The sequence below is a fragment of the Rattus norvegicus genome, chromosome 8 (genome assembly GCF_021556685.1).
Source record: "Rattus norvegicus strain SHRSP/BbbUtx chromosome 8, alternate assembly SHRSP_T2T, whole genome shotgun sequence".
Taxonomy (NCBI): Eukaryota; Metazoa; Chordata; class Mammalia; order Rodentia; family Muridae; genus Rattus; species Rattus norvegicus.
In genome coordinates this window covers 52,059,249-52,072,302 of record NC_141541.1, presented here as the reverse complement: position 1 = coordinate 52,072,302, position 13,054 = coordinate 52,059,249, and the positions used below count along the sequence as shown (strand labels likewise).

The window sequence follows — 13,054 nt, the reverse complement described above, 5'->3', positions numbered from 1 at the left end:
CTAGAGCCAGCAGTCTAGATTTGATTTTGAATTGAAGTTCTAGATCCTGACTAGTGATGGTTTCTCAACTGGATTGAAAGATACATAGTAAACGGATGGGACATGCTCTGTGCCCTCCTGTGAGGGCACTTCTGGAGATGGTTGGCATGGGAGTGCGCAGTCTGAAGGAAGGAGACCCACCCTGAGTGTGGACAGTGTCATCCAACAGGCTGGGACCAGAGTGCAACAGGAGGCCATGTGCACATGTGGGCAGCTCACTTACCAGTGAGTGGTCCTTCCTCTGCACCCATGCCTGGCAACATTACATTCCCAGATTCTTCAGTCTTTGAACATGGACTCACACCAGCAGCTCTCCAGGGAGGTTCTGGGCCTGACAGGCTGGCATCATTGTGCTCTCTCGCTCTCTCTCTCTCTCTCTCTCTCTCTCTCTCTCTCTCTCTCCTCTCTCCTCTCTCCTCTCTCCTCTCTCCTCTCTCTATGTACATGTATGTGTGTACATGAGGTAATATGTACATGTGGGTGAGTGATATATAGGCTGGAAGACAATTTCGATGTCATTCTTCAGGTCTCCCTCACCTGTTAGGATCTTCTACTGGCCTAGAACTCACCAAGTAAGTTAGGCTGACTGGCCAACAAGCCCCAGAGATCCACTTGTCTCCACCACACCACAATGCTGACTTTTTTTTTAACCTCAATTTCAAGTTTATTTTGATGTGTGTTGTTTTGCCTGTGTGTATGTCTGTACTCTACATGCATGTGGTGTCCTTTACAGGCCAGAACAGAGCACTGGATCCTTAAAAAGAGTGTGAGCTACAATGTGGGTGCTGGTAGGAGAACCCAGTTCCTCTGCAAGAGAAACTGGCACTCTTAACCACAGCCCTCTGAGACGTTTATACTTTTTCCTGGGGTGGGTGGTTTGAACTCAGGTCCTTGTGTTTGTTAAGGCAAGTACTTTATCAATGAACTATCGCCCAGCCCCCATTGTTCCCCATTGTCTTAAGGTTTCCAGCAGCTTAGACTGGTTCCTCAGCCTCCACATGGCCATGGTGGGATTGTTCAGCCTCTGACCCTGTATACCGGTCTGTTAAGTCCCCTTTTATAACTATATACATTCTGTTGGGTCTGGTCCCCTACAGAACCCTAATATTCCAGCCCAGAAAAAGATGTTCTGACATCTCAGAGCAAAACTCAGAAGCCTGGTTTGGTAGCACAGCCTGTGACCTTGGCCCTTGGGAGGCTGAGCGGGGAGGATCATGAGTTCAAACCTAAGCGATATAATGACTGGGATATAATATCTAGTGAGTTACAGATCACGTGGGATACAAAATGAGAACCTCTTCCTGGATCTTCACCATGGCCTGGAGCAGCACGCTGAGCCTCCGGTAATGGCAAAGTGGGTTTCAAGAGGGCAGCACATGTGAGCTTGGTCCTGGAGTCCAGTAGAACCTTTAAGGACTCTATATATACGAACACAAACAGCTCTGCTCACGTCACAGTCAAAACTGATGTTAATCCCACTGGGCAAGAAGACGACCACTACCACAATGCTGAGGCAAATTTGGAGTAAGCATTACTAAATACTTGCCAGGACAATGGACACTGGCCAGGGCCATCCATACCCAGGACTCCCGGAGAATGGCTTTGAATGATGTCAGTCAGATGCTTCTAAAGGCAAACCCCGCAAGGCTACGCACTTCCTGCCTTCGTCCAATTGGGGGCAAGTGTACTATGTATGTCCTGATGTATTTTCTGCTTATACCCCCACCCCCCCAACCCCTGCCTATTTGTGATTAAACATGTCCTGTGCAGTTGGGGCAACCAATCTTGTTTACTGAAGTGAAAACACGTGACTTGTTATCTTACTTGAACAACAGTTCCCAGTGTTTCAGCATTTCAGGAAGTTATCTGTCTTGGGGCAAGTGGGGTTTACGGGTAAGAGGCATTTTGTTTTATAGATCTCTCTCTCTCTCTCTCTCTCTCTCTCTCTCTCTCTCTCTCTCTCTAATATTTTGTAGTCCTGGCTGTCCTGGAACTCACAGACATCTGATTCTGCCTTCTGAGTACGGGACTAAAGGGGTAACATAACTTTGGCCCTCACACTGGTGTGGCCGAAAGTTCCTGTGGACATGTTTGATTAGAAACAAGCAGATGATATTCAGAGGCTCTCCCACAGATTCCTTAATAGTTCCAAAAAAACCCCAAAACCAAACCAAACCAAACCAAAACAACAACAACAACAACAACAACAAAACCAAAACAACCTGTGGACAGTTGTGCAGTTGGTAAGCCTGACTGATGCAACTTTGACAAAATACAGAATTTACTTCACCAGGAATCGTACAAACTGACATGGGTTGCCAGCCGTGGGATGGATGGAGAGGGACGCCTCTTCAGCAGGATTTACCGACTGTCTCGAAAGTCCGCTGAACGTTATTTTGAGGATTGCCAAGTACTCCCGAGCCAACCGCCCTGCGCTCTTAAAAACCTAGAGTAAAGGCAGGGATGGAGTGATGGTAGCCAGCTGAGCACTATTTAGAAAATACGTCTAACCACCCAGCTGCTGTAGCACACGCCTTTTATCCCAGTAGAACTAAGAAGGCCGAGGCGGGTGGGTCCCAGCAAGTGTGAGGCCAGTGTAACCTTTCTCATGAGCTCCGGGGTAGCCAGCTAAAGCCACATATTGAGAAACTGTCTCCCTCCCACCCCACCCCACAAAAGGAGTAAGGCAGACATCGGGCAAAAAGTGTTCTTCTCTGTATACACATATACATGTAGGCAAAACACTCATACACATAAAGATAAAAATCTCAAAAGAGAAAAAGGCTTCCATGGGACAAGTCCATGGGGAGAAAGCGAGACCCCTATGACATCATCTGACTTCTCCATCTTGATTTTTGTCTACGGCCTTGGCTTGGTTTAAAGCCTTCATACATTCTGCTTTTCTCCAGATTAAGCCCCAACATCTTTGATTTTGAAGCCATATTTGGCTTTTAGACTCTACCTTTAAAAAAAAAAACCTGTCGGTGGCAGGTGGGGATGTCCACACTTTGGAGGTCAGAGGTCAACCGGTGAGGGTGTGTTCTCTCTGTCCCGTGGGTTCCAGGGTCAGCTCAGGTCAGTGGGCTTGGTAACAAGTACCTTTACCTGCTGAGCCCTCTTATCAGCCTTCCTGAGTTGCTTTCTAAAACAAGTTTCTGTTTGAAAGGAGAGCTGGGTTAAGTGTTTTGGTTGGCTGTCAAATACCAATTTTCCATGGATCCTCTGAATTGGGTACAGCTGTTCCTGGCTGTCCTGTGGTCAGAAGCATTGTCCAGTCCCAGGGAGGTGGGGAGAGAATCCTGGCATTCATCCTAGGCTATAGTGGGCCAGAGTGTTCTTGTTGAAATGCAAATCTGAGCCATCCTGCGCCCAGCTGAACAGGCCTAGCCAGCTGCCCAGTTCCTACAGCGTCTGCAACACTGGGTCACACTCTGAATTCATGGGTTTGGCAGGCACCGTTATTTCCATCTTTATTTAGCATCTAAAATTTGAGATGTGAATAGTTTATGTGGAGATCATGGACGTTAACATTTCAATCTGTGGATTCTGTGCACATGATTGTTAAATTGAGATTTTTTTTTAAAAAAAAAGGTGTGTGTGTGTGTTTGTGTGTGTGTGTGTGTGTGTGTGTGTGTGTTTCTGGGGGTCAACTCTAGAACCTTGTAAGGGCTGGGTAACTGAGTATTTAGCATTGGGCTAAAGCCTTAGCTCTTGTGTTATCAGATGGGGTCTGATCGGTTCCTATCGTGGCTCTGCAGATTGAACCAGGGCCTGCACGGACTAAAGGCAAACACTTTAACATTGAACTGTGTCCCAGACATTGGCCTTGAACTCTTGATTCTCCTGTCTCTCCCCAAGTACTAGCTAAAATGATTCTCAGGATGGGGAAATACTTCTTCTTCAGTGGTGTAGCCATTAATACTTGCTCATGCTCCAAAAAATAAGCCCTCCCTTCATGCTAGTGGGAAAAAGTCCTAATTAAACTCAGTAGCCCCCTCTCTTACATGCACAGGCACAGCACACATGCACACTCTCGATCACACAGGACATGATGGTTTGTTAAAGAGAGAAGGGTTTCATCGGGAGAGGGAGGGGGATGAGAGAGGGTAACAGAAGTTTGGATGACCAAAAGATCAAAATTCACTATACAGAGAGGCATAAAATTATAAAGGAATAAAAAAATATATTCTTACCCAGACAATGGAATAATTTAGAATTAAGAAATGAGTTGTCAAGTCATGAAAAGAACCTCACGTGGGTCTTAACTCAAGAAGCCAGAGGAACAAAAAGGCTACATACCATTTTATTCCAACCAGAGGATGCTCTGGACAAATAATGAAGACAGCAAAAAGATCAGTGGTCCTGGAGCTGAGGGATGAGAGGTGGAGGCACTCAGGACTGTCAGGACGTGGAGATTAAGTGTCTCTGTGTGAACTAAATCCTTACAGTAAACCCTAATGTAAACTATGGTCTTTGGATGAGAACGCTGTGCCAATGTAGGGTCACCAGGTACAAGAAGTGGGCGTCTTTTAAAATTAAAATAGTTTACACTTAATTTTCTCTGTGTTAGTGTATGTATGGGGTTGTGTCTAGGGAGGTCAGTGGATCTCTTGTAGGGCTTGGGTCTTTCTACCATATGGGTTCTGGGCATTGAACTAGGGTCCTCAGGCTTGGTGGCAAAGACTTTTATCCACTAAGCATCTCACTTGCCTCAAAATGTTGGGAACGCTAGTGGAGGAGGGATTTTGGTTCCCAGGAAAGGGGTCTTGTGGGAGCTGCTTTCTGCTCAGAAAGCCCAGACTGTCTGAGCAGGCATGTTTAGGAGTGCCAGCCAGGGAATCTGAGTGGAAAGGATACCCAGTTCTAGACTCTTGCAGTCCAGTGATGCCTGATACACAAACAGCTTATTTAAGAAAGAGAAGGGCAAAGGCTGGAGCGGCGGGCGGTTAGCGAGCTGAGGAAAGGGCTCCCATGATGCTTCACGAAACATTACTCGACACCGACCTTGATCGCCGGTTTGTGTAAATTAAGCTCATTTTAAAATAGGGATTTTTACTTTCAGATAACATCAGGAAACCTCTAGGTGGGACCTTGGCGCACACTGGTCATTTTGCTGTGTTCCTCCTCCTGTCATGCCTCCGCCATTCCCCGTCTGCCTCTTCCGGTGAAGAGATGGCTCGGTGCAGCCAGTGATGGACGTTCCTGGAGTTTTACCTCCAGAAGCTTTTTCATCCGTGCTGTTTAAGGCGGTGCCCTCTTGAGTAGAAACAAGTGGGCTGAAGAGTCATTTCTCATTCATTATCTATGACCTAGGGCTTTCCCACAGCGGCACCGTTCTTACATTTAAAGGGTAATGGCTGGAAAACAGGGGGAGGGTAAGAGTGAGTTCCTCAACCGCCGGAGTCCAGGCAGTCTCTGGGGTTTTACACAGCATCCGACCTGTCTCTTCAGCAGCCCTTCCTCACAGCCCCATATCACAGATGAAGGGAAACAGCCTCCCAGTCTAAAAAGGTTTACCCAAGTCCCTGTTTCTAACGGCTGCAGACTGTCAGGTGGTTTTGTGAAGCGGGCACATTACAAAGTCTATATTGAGTTGAGGACATGATGGCCCAGAGGGTTCGCACTTGCCTTTTTGGCTCTTGAGCATGCAGGGGTAGGATGAGGTTGGGGGGCGGGGTTGAGGTCGGTGGGGACTCAAGAGCCTTGGCTTCCCCTTGGGGGCTGCTTTCTTTCAGCTTGGGCCTGGGTCTCCTCACTCAGACCCTGCCTCTCTCTCAGAGAGCTGGGCTAGCAGGTACAGGTTTGAGTTCTTGAGGCCTAGGGCACTGTGGTCTCTCTGTTGTCCTGGCTGAGAGGACATGTTTTCTTTCTCTAGATCTAGTTCAGCCTTCCTTCTCTCTTCTTCATGAACTCTTGGCCTTGCAGGAGCCTGGTGAGATCTGTTGCTTTCCCAGCCTCAGTATCTCTAACTGTGAACCAGGCTGGCCGGTGTCTGTCTAATCTGTCCGCCTCAGGGCTCTATTAGGAGGCTTCGCTCTGTGCCCTCCCACATCCTGGCCCTGCGGAAAATAAGCCACCTGCCGAGGATATTTTCAGACACAGCTTAATTGAATAAATCATGACAGGAAAGAGACCGCATGGCGACGGTTCCCCTGGTTTCTTGGAAGGCCTGGAGCTGGTTTCTGAGAGACCTGGGGGATGTTGCAAGCTCTGTGCTGGCCCCTCCCCCTCTGCCTGGCCAACGTGAGCTCCAGACCATGGCTTCCCTCTGTCCCCGAGGGAGCCCTGCTGCAGGACACTGTCCCCATTTACTTCATCTTTGAGCAGCTCTGGGCTTCTTTTGCATCTATGTATGTTGACCAGTTTTTAAAGAATACCAGTTGGGTTCCTGCCTGGATTAGGGTGGGTTGGAGGCCCTGGGGGACTAGCAGGGCATAGTCAGCCCTTGGCTGTGAGCCGTTCATCCTCTTTAACAACTTTAAGGTAGGAACACACTTGTGAGGGCAAGTATGTGCCTGTGATAAGATCAGTGTCTGCTGCTGGGGACAGGGAACCTCAAGGCTAGGAGCTTTACCAAGCTCCTCTGCTCCCATTTCCTTCTCCTCCTCTGTTGGCCTTTCTCAAACAGGCTCTCAGGTACTAGTGTCTATATCAGGAACCAGAGCACAGAAATGTTCTCATTTTAGTTCATAAGCTCACGTATGCAAGAAGTAATTCTCTTTGATGGTCTCTCTCTCTCTCTCTCTCTCTCTCTCTCTCTCTCACACACACACACACACACACACACACACACACACACACACACACACAGAGCTTCATGTCATATATTCCAGGCCTACTTGGAACTCACCTTGTAGCCAAGAATGACCTTGGATTTCTGACCTTCCCTTTAAACACTGAGATTACAGGTGTTAGTGAACAGGCAATTCCGCTGGCCTGCCCCCAGGGACCTAGTTACTGCTTACATCATCATCTGCCACCTTCCAGGTGCATGCGGTTGGATAAAAGGACCCCACCCCACCCCCACCCCTCTGTCCTCAGCATCCTCTCCCTCTCTGCCCCCCTTTTCTCTGCCCTCATGACTGCTCCTGCCCACCCACCTGCCTATACCCCTTCCCCAGGTCCTCCTTCCTCCCTCCTTCCCTCAATAAACCCCTTTGACAGATCTGTTGAATGGTGTAATTTCTCAGGGGCATACCTTGGCATGGGCCCACCGTGGTACCCCCTTGTCACATTATATTTCATAAAAACAGGCGTGTGCTACCATGCCTGGTTTATATGGCGCTTAGGTTGAACCTAGGGCTTCTTGCGTGCCAGACAAATACTTTTCAGTTGAACTACATCCACAGTCCTAATTACCATTGTTTTAAAGCTATATGGGAAGGGCGAGTAAACAGTAGTAAAACCTGACTTGGAAGGTGGAGGCAGGTGGATTGGGTCTTCAAAGCAGTCCTCAGCTACACTCCACGTTGATGCCAGCCTGCTTAAAACAAACCCCACCTCAGACAAGCCTGTGTGGTTCTAAAAACCTGATAAGAATTCTTTTTTTTTTCTTTCAAGTCTGTGTGTGAATGTGCGTGCACGTGCGTGCATGTGCGAATGTAAGAGGACACCTTTCAGGGGTTGGTTTTCTTTTCCTACCACGAATTCCAGGGACTAAACTCAGGTCGCTGGGCTTCCACAGCAAGCACCTTCACTTGCGGAGCTATCTCCCCATCTGTCTTGTCAGGGTTTCTATTCCTGCACAAACATCATGACCAAGAAGCAAGTTGGGGAGGAAAGGGTTTATTCAGCTTACACTTCCACATTGCTGCTCATCACCAAAGGAAGTCAGGACTGGAACTCACACAGGGCAGGAACTTGGAGGCAGGAGCTAATGTGGAGGCCAAGGAGGGGTGCAGCTTACTGGCTTGCTTCCCCTGCCTTGCTCAGCTTGCTTTCTTATAGAACCCAGGACTACCAGACCAGCGACCACACCACCCAAAATGGGCCCTCCCCCTTTGATCACTAATTGAGAAAATGTCTTACTGCCTTACAGCTGGATCTCACGGAGGCATTTCCTCAAGGGAGGCTCCTTTCTCTGTGAGGACTCTAGCTTGTGTCAAGGTGACACACAAAACCAGCCAGTATACCATCCTAAACACTCTGTCTGCCTGTTTGTCTGCCTTCCTGCCTTCCCTCCTCTCCTGTTCCTTCTTTCTTTTATATCCACTGCAGGGCCCCCATTCTTCTCTCAGTCCGCCCCCTCTCCCCTTTCCCCCTTCCCCGATCTACTCCACTTCAATTTCCCTTCAGAAAAGGATAGGCCTCCCACGGATGTCAACCAGCTGTGGCATATCAAGCTGCAGTGACACTAGTCACCTCCTTTTCTATTAAGACTGGACAAGGCAGCCCTATATGAGGAAAGGGGTCCCAAAAGCAGGCAACAGAGTCAGACACAGCCCCTGTTCCCACTGTTAGGAGTCCCACAAGAAGACCAAGTTATATAACTGTAACATATGTAGTTAGTCCCATGCAGGCTGCCTGGTTGGTGGTTCAGTCTCTGTGAGCTCCTAGAAACCCAGGTCAGTTGATTCTGTGGGTTTTCCTGGTGTGTCTCTGATCCCCCTCTGTCTCAGAATTCCTCAAGCTCATGTTCCTCATGTTTGGCTGTGGTCTCTGCGTCTGTTTCCATCAGCTGCTGGGTGACGCCTTCTGATAACAATTGGGTTAGGCTCTGGTCTGTGAGTATAGCACAGCGTCATTAGGAATCATTTCATTGACTTTTTTTTTTCTAGTCATGTTTGATTCTATCCTAGGTCTCTGGGCTATCTGACCTCAAGGTCCTGGCTCTCCAGGCAGTGTCTGGTGGTTTCCTCTCATGTGTGGGTCTCAAGCTGGACCAGTCATTGGTTGGCCACTCCCACAATTTCTGTATCATCTTTACCCTGGCATGTAGTGTAGGCGTAGGTCAAAGATTTTGTGGTTGAGTTGGTGTCTCAGTCCCTTCACTAGAAGTCTTGCCTGGTTATGGGATACGGCTGGTGGTTCGGGGTCCATATTCCCCGATGGCTGAGAGTCTTAGCTAGGGTCACCCTCATAGATTCCTGGCAGCTTCCATTGCGTTAGGTTTCTAGCTTTTCTTTCCTTGATCAAGCTCTCTGCAAAGACCCTCACAGACACAGCAGAGAGGAATCTCCTAGGTGATTCCAAATTCGGCAGCCCACATCCTGCAAACAGAAGTTTAAGGTCGTCCTTAGGTACATAGCTAGCTAGTTCCCGGCCTGCCTGGGATGTGTGAGATCCTGTCTCAAAGAAAGAACAGAACAGAACAAACCCATAACAGTGGGAAATGCATCTTTGTGCTTCTGAGGCCACCCAACTGTAGGCGATGGATGTAGAGTTCCAGGCCACAGCAAGGCCACAGCTGTGCCCAGGCTGCCCCCCTTATTTTCTGCAGGGGTTCATACCAGCTCTTTGTGGCTCAGGCTCAGGCTCGGGGCAGAAGAATCCCACACTGAGCTGACAGTGCTGTGTCTACTTCTCTATGAGTCTGGCCATCCACTGGAGACTACAGGACACAGGGACAAACTGTGGACCACATGGCAACCTTGCCTCTCTGGCTGTACGGCTACTTTCTTCCTCAAAGACATAGTGTATTTACTCAGGACCAGCTCTAAGACAAAGTGTGCCATTACCGCTGCGGTTGAACCATCCTCATCCACCCCCCCAATTTGCGTGTCGGAGGTTTAACTCTCATTATCTCAGAATGTGGTAGAATTGGGAGATAAAGGCTTTAGAGGGGTAATGAAATCCATAATGAGGTCTTTGGGGTAGGCTCTGATATAATACAACTGATGTCCCAATAGGAAGAAGAGAGCAGAGCACAGATATGTATGTGCACAGAGGAAAGACCAGGCGAAGATACCAGACGACGGCCCTCAACGAACCGAGCACAGAGACCTTAGAGGGAAAGAAAAGCTCTTTAAAAAATGAATTAATTAAAAATTGATTATTCTTGTGTGTATGATGTTGGTCGTGTGAGTACATATGTGGAGGTCAGAGGACAATTCTCAGAAGTCAGCTCTCTTCTCCACCATGGCATCTAGAGATGGAGTTTGATGCCATTATGCAGGTAAGGGCTGGCACAAGTTAGATCAAGGCTATAATTGGACAGTAAAAGAATAAGGCGGGGACAAGTTTTTGTAGGGAGGGAGAGAAGAAGAAGGAGGGAGAATTGAGATGGAGAATGAGAAGGAGGACCCAGATCTGGGTGGTCCTGAACTGTCAAGGTAGCTGGGATGGATTTCTGTAGGCAATTTTATTTTATCTAGGTGGGCAGTTTATATACTTATCAATTGGTTATAAGTTTATTGTGTGGATGTATAGTGGATTGAGAATTTAACATATGAATCTGATTATTGGGTTACAGTTTGTTGAGGCTTGATTTCACTGGGTTTTTGGGAGTGTGAGCAGAGTCTGTGACAGGAAGCTGGGCTAAGCTATAGAATGCTTGGGGCTAGCCTGGCGTGGGACCACGCTAGCACGGCCTGTGGAATGCGGTGTGTGTGTCAGGTGTGGTAAAAACCCACCAAGGGGACAGTGTGTGAAAGCGGCTGACAGAGAGACAGCTAGAGCGCATGGCTCCCGTGGATCCATGCGGAGTGGGAACTCGCAGGAACCATTTCTGCCCACTTTTTAAATTATACCGCAACAGATACCAGGTCATGAGTCCAGTGATTTTACCCACTGCGTCATCTTGCTACCCCCAGAAGAAAACTGTGCTGTGACCTTGTGTTTGAGGTCCCAGGTTCTGGAACTGAGAGAGATACCATTTCTTCTGTTCAAGCTACCCTGCCCAAGGTATTGTAATGTATATATTGCTGCCATGGCAAGAGTCATTTGTTCTCAAGAGCTCAACTGGTTATGACTCCATTAAGGGACTGTCCATTACAAAAAAACATCTTATGATCAGAATGATCTTATGATGCAGAATCAACCAAGGCTGATAGCAGGCATCTATGAGTAGACACATGACATCTAGAAGGCAGCCTGACAGGATATATAAGAGAAATCAGACTGGGACTGAACATCTACGTAACAAATGCTAGCCATGACCTCCCCTCTGAGACTTATGACCTCTCTAAGCCCTGGGATTTTGCTCTGGCTTACGGTACCAGATATGAGTTCCCGTCTATGGAGTGGGCCTTAACTATAGTCAGAAATGTACCGGTAACAATTGTGTCACCTCTGCTTCAGTAGGCATGTCTTGGTACTGCAGCATTCAGTTTCCATAGTTGTCAGTGACATTTTTTCCCCCAGAATTCCATGCAGTGACTTATGACACTGTCAAAACTAGCCAGCAGGAAGGGAGATTCTGGTTCAGACCTAGTCCAATTTCTTTATGTCTTCTAGCCAAAATGTGCCGTGCCTTTGGTGATGTGATCTTACCATCTAGTTCTACCGTGCAACCAATAGCAATGGCAATAGCTTTTATGGTGTGGGAGACCCAAGGGTCTTTTTGGCCATCAACTCCTGGTGAGGCAGTCCCATTGGCACCAGGACTTTCTATAGACAACCATACGACTTCTGGGCAATACCTTTCCCACTCACACAGGGTACTTGCACTTAAATTTTATAATTGTTACCTTTGCCATTCTTCCAGATGTTTTTACGAACCTGCAAGACACTCGAGTGTTACCATTACACAAAGGAGCCTTTTTAGAAAGGGTGGGAAGGGTTTGAGGCTCATCATCATCCATTCTAAGTGCCTGCTGGTTGGTCATAAGTGGTGAAGGGGATACAAAAAGGTAGTAAGGGTCAACGCAGTGCAAAATGGTCTCTTTTCTGGTATCGACTGTTTCGTCAAAGAGCAATGTTTGGCACTGCAGCATTGACAGAGGATACACTACTCCAGGTAGGTCTTGACAATCCAGTCATTCACTATGAGCCATCCCTCCTCCCTTTTCTTCCTTATCCTGACCTGGGGTCCTTCGCATATCTGTCTACTCAGGAGAGAAATGTTCGCAACACACCGCCCATCCCGAGCTTAAGCTTAATCTTTTACCTGGAACTTATTCCTGAGGCTTCGAGCTTCTGAGAAACTATGGTAACAATTTGGTTTTCTGTTAATTTTCCTCCCTTAGGAACTCTAGCCTGTCACATTTGCCTTCGAGCAGCCCAGATGTCTGCTTTGTCCTTCTCTGTCCCCTCTTGATTACTTTAGCACCTTACAGATGTGACAAGCAAGTCTACCTCATAAACATCTCATCTCAACCCGGGTTCAGCAAAGCCAGCGGAGTTCCATGTCATTACTGCAGGCCCTGCGAAATCAACCAACGCTTTCTTAACTCTCCCCCATCACAGAACACGCTCTAGCAGGTCCTGTGACCTGAGCATCACTCTGACCGACCCTCACGTTTTCAGTTCCTTCAGTAAAACTTGCCATTGTTCTTTGGTCTTTCAGTTCTGCTCTTCATAGAGATCTCTGAACAAAGGACCATCAAGTGTCCTCAAAGGTTCCTATGAGCTACAGCAGCGGGGGTGGGGGGCTTCCTATTAGCCAGTCTATGGTGGGGGGAGCTTCCTAAGAGCCAGTATATGGTATGGGGAGGCTTCCTATGAGCCAGTCTATGGGGGAGCTTCCTATGAGCTGGTCTATGGGGAGCTTCCTATGAGCTGGTCTATGGGGGTGGGGGGCTTCCTATGAGCCGGTCCATGGAGGGAGTGGGAGGGCTGATATCCCTCATATTGCCTTAGGCTGTGAAGCTTTGTTTCAAGGAAGGATGGGAAATTACATTAGTTCCTCTGCTTTCAACACACTCAGCCCCATCTAGTCCACCTTCACCTCCCAGAACTTCACCCTCAGGTTGTCAGAGGCTGCTTTTTCCTTCTTCAATTCTTTCTCTGTTCAACTGGTTCAGATTCTGAATGTCCCCTGATCCTCACACTATTTTGTATTGGACCGTTATAAGGTGCCCCCCACCATCTGCATGCCAAATCATAGATTCCCCTCTTTGGCTGAAAGGTTGGATTG

At 47.9% G+C, this 13,054-nt stretch overlaps 1 long non-coding RNA gene across 1 annotated transcript in view; it reads left to right on the top strand.

Moving 5' to 3' along the window:
• LOC108351689 (uncharacterized) overlaps positions 1–13,054 on the top strand; it is a 78,717-nt gene that overhangs the window by 21,180 nt on the left and 44,483 nt on the right. The gene's annotated exons all lie outside the window — the stretch shown is intronic.